We start from the raw sequence: 8,639 nt of genomic DNA on the forward strand, positions 1-8,639 counted from the left end.
AAATATTGGATCTTTATTTGGACTTTTAACATGATATAGTCTAGACGACTCTTGATTAGATTTTCTAAAATTTTGAGTGCTTGGGTGACGTTTTTCCCTTTGTTGATGCGGATACCTCTAGCGCGACTATCACAAAGTGATACGTGATAATTTTGAGATTTGACGGTTATTAATTTCCTTGCCATTATAACCACATCCTTTACTTTATAGAGGTGGATGAAGGAATGCTCCTCCTTCCCAAATACCCAAAGACCAAATACCATTGAACATTTTGTGAAAATGTAGCCAAAACTCAGCCACATTTGTAGATTGAAAAAGTTTTAAGAATGGTAGTTGTTGCCACCAACTTTGTTTATTAAGCTAGAGTAACACTAGATCAACGACACGAAAAGTGCTTTACAACTAATGAACTTTATTGGATGCAAAAAATGAAGACTCTACTCTAAACAGCATGGGTGGTCATGGATCGTTCTTTGAGCTGCTAGAAGCATCAGATGATTGCTGAGGCTGGTTCCCTGCAGGGCTTACTCGGTTGGCATAGAAAGCTATTGTTGCACGGGTCTTCTCAACTTCAGCTTGTGTGTCATGCATCTGCTTTCTTAGTTCACGCATTATCTTTGTGCACCCATGAACTGGATCTGCATGCCTTGCTTGAGCCTCAAAGTACATGGTTGCTATTGCTGTAACTCTTTGATCGACTTCAAGGTCCTGAGGAATTAAATGGAGATAATAGATTATTTGGATCTGTTAGCATCACTATCACATTTATGCTACAGTGTCTTCTGTCAAAATTTTATTTACCTGAAGGACTCTTGCAATGTTTCTACCACCAAAATGTTTGTGAAGCAAATAAAAGTTCTCTTCTTCATCTGGAGGAAAATAAGGTGCAAAAATACAGTCTTCTTGGCATTTCCTCCTAAAGTTGCTGCAAGCTGCACAACGATAACTCATGTTGAACTAATCCTAATCCAAGGATTGTAGAGATGTATGGCAATAGAAATGTGATTTTGCTTTTGGTAGTAAAAGAACTTTGGATATAAATGGATAAAAGTTTGGCATCCTTATAATCTGGAAGAATCCAAGATTTACGAAGTTAGATTTCAAATCTGGGTAGATCTCCTCCTCTGGATTTTCCTTATATGCAATCTCATCAATATGAACTCAATAAAAATGTTCAATGTATGTGAAGTTTTAGTTGCAATCTGATTTTCCTTGATATTATGGTAGTAACTCCAAGGCTAGGTGCTGCCAAATAGCTACTTTCCTTTGACACCGCAACAGATTCTGAGATGTCAATGAGTCACCTCATCTTTCTATTTCTTATCAAACCTATAGTTTATGTGTGTGTGTACATTATACACAGGTTCATGGCAACCTATACATTGCCTAAGAGCTTGACGACCTTGAATTTTCAACTTTGACAAAACCATATAATTTGAAAGCTCAATCCGTAGTATGATTTAAACCATATCAGGAAATAATAGAATACAAACCACAACTTAACTTTGTGGAGTTTCTAGGCTTTGAGTTTAATGAAACATAACGTTTGTTTGATGATCATATCAATGAATAATCATCAACACCAGATGATAAAATTTGTATGAGAGAGAGAGAGATCAATCCCTACTAATACTCTTACGATAATTGAATAGAAGCACATGATAGATTCTCAATATGATGAGAAGAGCCCCCCGAACTAAGTAACAAAGCACGATAGACAATTTATACAATGTAGGACTTTACCTCTGCACACATCCTTGAAGAAGATGTCGTCAATCCCGAGTCCTCTAAACCTCTCTGTACATTATGGCCGAAGTAACGGATAGGTTTACAAGAAAAGAGCCCTCTTTTGAAATGCTTCACATCAATTGACATCGTTGAGAAAATGAGGATACAAAGATGCAAAGATTGCAGACTGAACTCGATACCTAACGAGTTATTCTCGTATGAGTGTGAATTGGTTATATAGGATCTTGAGCACCCATGCGTTCACATTACATGCGTGGAATAAGATATCTTTTCGTAGAATCTTTAAGGTAAAAAAATCCAATATCTTTCTAAATTTGGATATGCTAACTCTCCTTTGCATGTCAATTTTCATAAAAGACATTTCTACATCTAAAATATTTCGCCAAACCCAAAAAGATTTTTTGGAAAATAAACCAACATTTGCAGATAATCCAATTGGATTCTAACAAAGTTGGACATGGTTGTACAATTGATTTTAAATAATAATAATTTATTATCCAGACGCATCTAAGAGTATATTTATCCATCCTAGTATCCTCTGGATTTTTCTACGACCAATGTCAATAAATAGGAATGTCGAATAAATATTGAATCTAATTTAATATTTTAGGTTTACCAAAAAGAAATTTTCATATTCTAGAACTTAATGCTACTAAATGGTCTTCTTTATTTTTGGTAAACACTATTAAATGGTTTTAAGTACTATTGAAAGTCTTATCAGTTTTCATAGGTGAAGGTCTTAAATGGTCTTAAATGATCCAAAGATCTCACCACATATCCTTAAATCTACAGATTTACATTTTTAGTGTTAAAAGATGAATATTTAGATCTCATAAATCTAGGGATTTTCACAGTCAAACGGGTATAACTCTAGCATTCATGAATCCAGAGATTTCAAATCTCTGAACTCATGTAACCAAACAGGCCCTAAAAGAATCGCCTATATTCGCACATGCAAGTGCAAGTGGAGCCGTATTTCAATTTAAAGAAGTAATTTAACCTTTATTAAATCTTAACCAAATTAATTTCCTACTAATTGATATGTTTCTAAAGTAATGGAGAGAGGTCTATGTGTTTTTCTTGTGTGTAGAGAGAGTATTACTAATTAAAATGAAATGTATAATCAATTTAGTTATCTAAAAACTAAACTGAAAATGAACATGAAGTACTGAAAACAATGTTGAGAACATAGAAGAATCGAGCAAGCCTATATTTGGCTAATTTTTCTCTATATATCATAGCTAATTTGGTAAACAATCTTTATAGCTAGTAAAAAGGATAGTTTTGTCCAACGAAATGAAGACCCCCAGATTATAAAAGTTTATCCTTTTTCTTAGACAAAGACAAGATTGTAAGATGTTCCTTCATTTGTTAAATTATAAATCAGGAAATAAAAACATTAACTTACCAACTATCCCAATTCTTGACAATGATAGAGTGACTTGATTTGTTAAGGGCCTGTTTGGTTACATGAGTCTGGAGATTTCAAATATATAAAAAATTCAAATCTATAGATTTCAAATCTATGGAGTTATAATTTATAAAATTAGATGTTTGGTTGTGGAATGAAATCTTTGGATTCATCCTAAAAAACTATTTGATCGACGTGATTTTTGTAAATGTGCAAATGTATAGCTTTTTTGAAATCTCTGGATTTCACCCCTTACCCATAAATCTACAGATTCACGTTTTTAGTGTAAAAAAGCAAATCTCTAGATTTCATGAATCAAAGATTTTTACAACCAAACGGGTATAATTCTCAAATTCATGAATCCAGAGATTTGAAATCTCTGGAATCATGTAACCAAACAGGCCCCTAAACACATTTTGTTCGTTTTCTAGGTTTTGAGAAGATTGAATACCAAAAACAGTTCTCTAGCCCGTTGGCAAATACGCCCTTTAAGGTTCATTTGAGTTTTCTTTCTCATTGCAAGCTTAGACTCACACACATAGACTGTGGTGCTCGTACCTTCGCTACATGCCTACAATTATCAATAAAAATTTATACAGAAAAGATTATCAACAAAATTAATTTGGGAATGACTTTAAAGAATTTTGTATTCTTACCTAATACGAAGTACTAAATTGTTATCAAAGAAAAAAGAACTATGTATACCTTGAAATCAGTTCAATGTATTGAAGCCAGTTTAATGGTTTATTTTGTTCTAGAAATTTTTACATGCAAACCCCCCTAAGTTGGGTATGAAACTTGGGTGACCTCCCTATTAAGCCACGTATTACATTTGGGTCAATTTGTCAAAAATTGTATAAAGCAGTTAGTGAAATTCAAAATATGACCAAATAACTCCTTGCGTGTTAAAATGACTCAAATGCCGTTTAATTTGAACTCGATTTTTTAAATTGAACCTTAAACCCTAAAATTACAATTATACGCCCAATACGCTATTCTCAAAGAACCATGCAGGTGGGCAAAGGTATTCCCCCTTTACCCTGTCGGAAATCCTCAAGATAACACTAGAAAACCACCCTCTGATACGTCAGCTTTGGCTGATTGTTCAATTACTTAACAGTGAGTGCTTGTAATTTGCTCTCTTTTTTCATATCTTCTTTGTGGTTTCTGGGTTCCCTCTTTAAAATGAATGTTGTGGGATAAGTAATTGCATTAGCAGAGTAGCTTAATAGGAAAAGACAATGATTGTGATTAAAAATCGAAATTCCTTTTTTTCTTCTTTTTGGGTTCATTGTCTCTTGGTTGTGTTTCTATGTTTTGCTTATGGTATGAAGGGTTGGTGGATGTGTCTGGCCTTTCTCTTGTAACTTCAGGATCCAAGCGGCCTACTGTTGCATGGGAGAATACTTCAATTCTAAGTATTAAATGCGTAGGACTATTCAGTGAAGAATAAAGGACTGTTGGATTGAGATCTGGTCGAAATCTCGATCTGACCGTCATGTTTCTAGCTGAACGTGTTCTATGCATTTATGAATATTATAAGGGGATGATCACCCCTTTGGGCAAAAATGAATGGCCTCCCTGCAATATTTTTCTGCCTGACCCAAATATGTACATTGATGAAATTGACTGGAATTGTGTTATTGATTGAGACCTGTTGTTGAATTTAGAACAAGAACAACTGCCTTCCAATAAAGATGAAAAAAAGGGGGAAGGCTACACTTGTTGGTGAGTCCCTCATTCTTAAATCGGCCAATCCAATGCTCTGGATGGGATGATACCAAGGAAAATCTAGTTGGAACTGTTGATGATTTGTTGGATTCAGGATTACATGCTTATGTTCATAATGTCAATAATGTTGTCAATCATTGGGAGTGTGAATGTGAATGGGGAAACAATAATTTAGAGAATTGCAAACAGGGAGATCCTAGGGGCACCTCAAGGAGATGAAGTGGATTCTAAATCTTCCTCTTCTGTATTTCTAGAAGGACATAATCTCTCCGAAATGTTAAGGACGAGATTCGAATTTGGATCATCCCAAAATTAGATTGAGGATAGGCGATCAAAAGTTGGAATTTTGAACTTGAAATTCTACTCGAAAGAGGGGCTATTGGTTAGGGTGGTTGATTGACCCAATCGGTCACCCAATCAACCGCCATGAGTGACCGATTGGGTCATAGAAGCCCTATCAAATTGATTGTTGCTTCGTTTTGACTTCTGTTTTTAATAAATCTTTTTTACCTAATCTTGGTGATCTCTAAGATTTACTGGACTTGTTACTTGTGAAGGCTGATTGTACTTCAATAGCTTTTTTGACAGGTAAGACTACATTTCTATATATATGAGTTGGCATGTAATGTGATGAGTTGTTTATAACTTGAATGCATAAGTGATCATATAACTTGTTGTTATAGTAGTTTAAATGATTCATTGATAATGATATGCTATGAATGATGATTAGATGTACTTGAATTTTTATGTGATATTTAAAGATGAAGTGTTGTAACTATGATTGAGGGTATCCTTACTGTGTATTCCTAGCTTGGGATATCAGGGATTGTGGTATGGGACATTATTCTCTGATGCCCCCAGTACTATCATGGTTGTTGGATTACATACCTAGGAGGACTAGATTGCATGGTTAGATACCCATACATGCTACCACCCTTTCGGCAGGGGTATTGAAGCCGAATGATCTATGATAACGGTGGCGTGACTCTGTTTCATCCTATAGCAGTAGCCAGTCCGTGTGGAGACTCAGTAGTCCACTATTGATCATGCATTGCTAAGGTTGCATATGTCAGGGTTGGGCTCATGGGCGTCAGCGGCTTGGGAATTGTGAGGGGACATGAGAACATCCGCCCCAACAATATATGGATGACCATAGGGTTAGGGAATGGAGTCCAACAGAGGTAGTCAGTCTATGAGGATTCTCATTCCTAGGTGGAGAAGGATTTTGAACCAAGTTGGTTGGTACCACATGTAGTATGTTACTGTAGGGCCTTGCATTGGGTTAAAATCCCTAACATGAGTCAGTACTCATGCCAATGGTTGTGATGAAAGAGGATGAACCTAAACCCCAACCATGGTTGATTGATGAAGACCGAACCCCTTGCTCAGGATCCCAATAGAGGTAACCAGTCCATGAGGGATCAGAGTGACTAGACCTAGCCAGAAGAGGGCTAGTGTTATATCCTTAGGCATGTCTACCATACTAGAGACTTGTATGGTTAGCTACTAGATGCATCCATAATTATGCATATCATCTTTCCCTTATGTTATTTACCATAATATAATGTTGACATGTGTATGAGATTTGTTGCCTTACTGAGTTCATCAGAACTTAACCTTTTGTGGATTATTTCATATTATTTATATGGCAATATTGAAATGGGAGAAGTTCTATATGACTGGAAGAACCCCCTTGAAGAGACTCTGGAGGCAATAATGGAAGGTAGCAATGCACAACACGAAGCCACCTATGGGTGCATGGAGTGCGCTTATAGCTCCTATTGATGGCAAAAGGATCCAAATGGTTTGCCATTTTGATAAGTTGATGAAGGAAGGATTTATGATTCCATTCATCGAGAGATTAGAAGAGAAGAGTACCGTCATTGAGAATGAACAGAAGAACAATTAAACTTTGGTTTTCTTTTGCTTCCGTTGAGATACCCTTTTTGGACACATTTATTTTATTCATTTCTTTTGATTATATTCTTTCCTTAAGGGATTCTAAACACTTGTATACCCTTTTTATTTAATTATTAAATTGTTCTTGCTCTTGATTTATTAATATGTGCATTTATTATCACTGATGGCTAAACCGTGGATCTTGTGACTGTGGATCACATCCACAGGTTGTCGGGCAGGACCTATACCGGTGGGTGGGGTGTGACATTCGTACCCTATGTGTCACATCCACCCAGCCGGTACCCCATCGGGCATACCCAGGTATGTGATCCACAGTCCCGAAGATCAAGTATCGAGCAACCATGCCTCCCACATACGCGATTACACAATCATGAACAATAATAATCATGGTTTAAGCATATAATAAAGAATCATGAATAAGATAAAACAGATAATCAGAGTGCGGAATAAAGATGATACCAAGATATATAGAATCCAAAAGGAGAGAGAGAGAGAGAGAGAGAGAGTGATCAAAAGTCACTTCCTCACACGGCAGCGGAAAGTAACTAATTCAAGTTAAGTTTACAAAACAAATATCTAAGGAGTATATAAGAAAGTTAAGTTACAGCTCCGGTCTTAATAAGAATTTCAAATACAACATTAAATAAATGTTTCTTCAGTCACATAAAACTCATCCTCATAACTAAAAATATCCGAAGTCCAGTATAGCTGCTCTAGCACCAGTGTCGGGCTAATCCTGGTGTGCAGCATAGTCCTCTTCAGTACCCTCACAATAATCTTCATAGTAGCCACTACCCTGAGGGTAGTGTGGCTCATCAAAGGATGCTTCAAAGGACGTGTTGTCACATCCACCCAACTGGTACCCTATTTGGCATACCTGGGTATGTGATCCACAGTCCAAGGATCAAGCATCGAGGGACCATGCCTCCCACATACGCAATAACACAATCATGAACAATGATAATCAAAGTAAAAGCAATAAATAACAGATATCATGAATAAGATATGAACAGATAATCAAAGTGCGGAAATAAATGATACCAAGTCGTATAAGTATGATTATAAGAAAGAGAAAATGAGCGGAAGTCACTCTCTCAGTGGCAGAGGAAAAGTAGTAAAATCAAGTTAAGTTACAATCCAAAGTTTAAAGAGTAACTCAGTGAAAGTTAATTACATATCCTAGTGTTTAACAAAATCCAAGGGAATGGGGCACTAAGCAAGGGTTTCTTCTATCTTAATAATTATATCTTCATAAGTGTGGAAGAAGAAAGCCCAGCACGGCCGCTCCCTCACCACAGTGGGGCTAACCCTGGTACGCAGTGTAATCCTCCTCGGCACCATAACCCTGATCTTCACCATAGATACCACCCGGAGGGTAGTATATGGAATCATAGTCCGTCTCGTAGGGTGCACCATCGAAGTCTTCAACACCTACGGGATAATCTAAAAAACATTTGCACAAAAGGAATGAGTTCAAAAGAACTCAACAATGTAGTTATCCATAATTCATAACCATATAAGTACAAATCATAACATGATGCAATATGATATGAAACACATGATGCAAGTATAATTCTAACTCTATGAATGCCAGTCTCTATGGTAGACATGCTTTAAGTCATAGCACCATACTTCTTTAGGTAAGTCTCAGTCACTCAATACGATGGGGAATTGGGTCCTGCATCCCTCTCGGACAATCCATGGCTGGGGTTTTGGTCACCGCTCTCTCACATCACCATTTGGTCTAAGTATTGGCGCATGTCAAGGTAAAGCCTAGCCCAATGCAAGACATCTACTCAATCGTATCAAGTCAGATCCGGATACTTCC

The 8,639-nt window shown here is 36.6% G+C and overlaps 1 pseudogene; it reads right to left on the reverse strand.

Annotated features, from left to right (window-relative positions):
• Positions 1 to 459: 459 nt before the first annotated feature.
• LOC149028447 (protein LATERAL ORGAN BOUNDARIES pseudogene) lies at positions 460 to 951 on the reverse strand (annotated as a pseudogene).
• Positions 952 to 8,639: the final 7,688 nt, after the last annotated feature.

This window comes from Hakea prostrata, chromosome 1, assembly GCF_041222555.1.
Source record: "Hakea prostrata isolate BN-2017 chromosome 1, UWA_Hpros_2, whole genome shotgun sequence".
In the NCBI taxonomy this organism is placed as follows: domain Eukaryota; kingdom Viridiplantae; phylum Streptophyta; class Magnoliopsida; order Proteales; family Proteaceae; genus Hakea; species Hakea prostrata.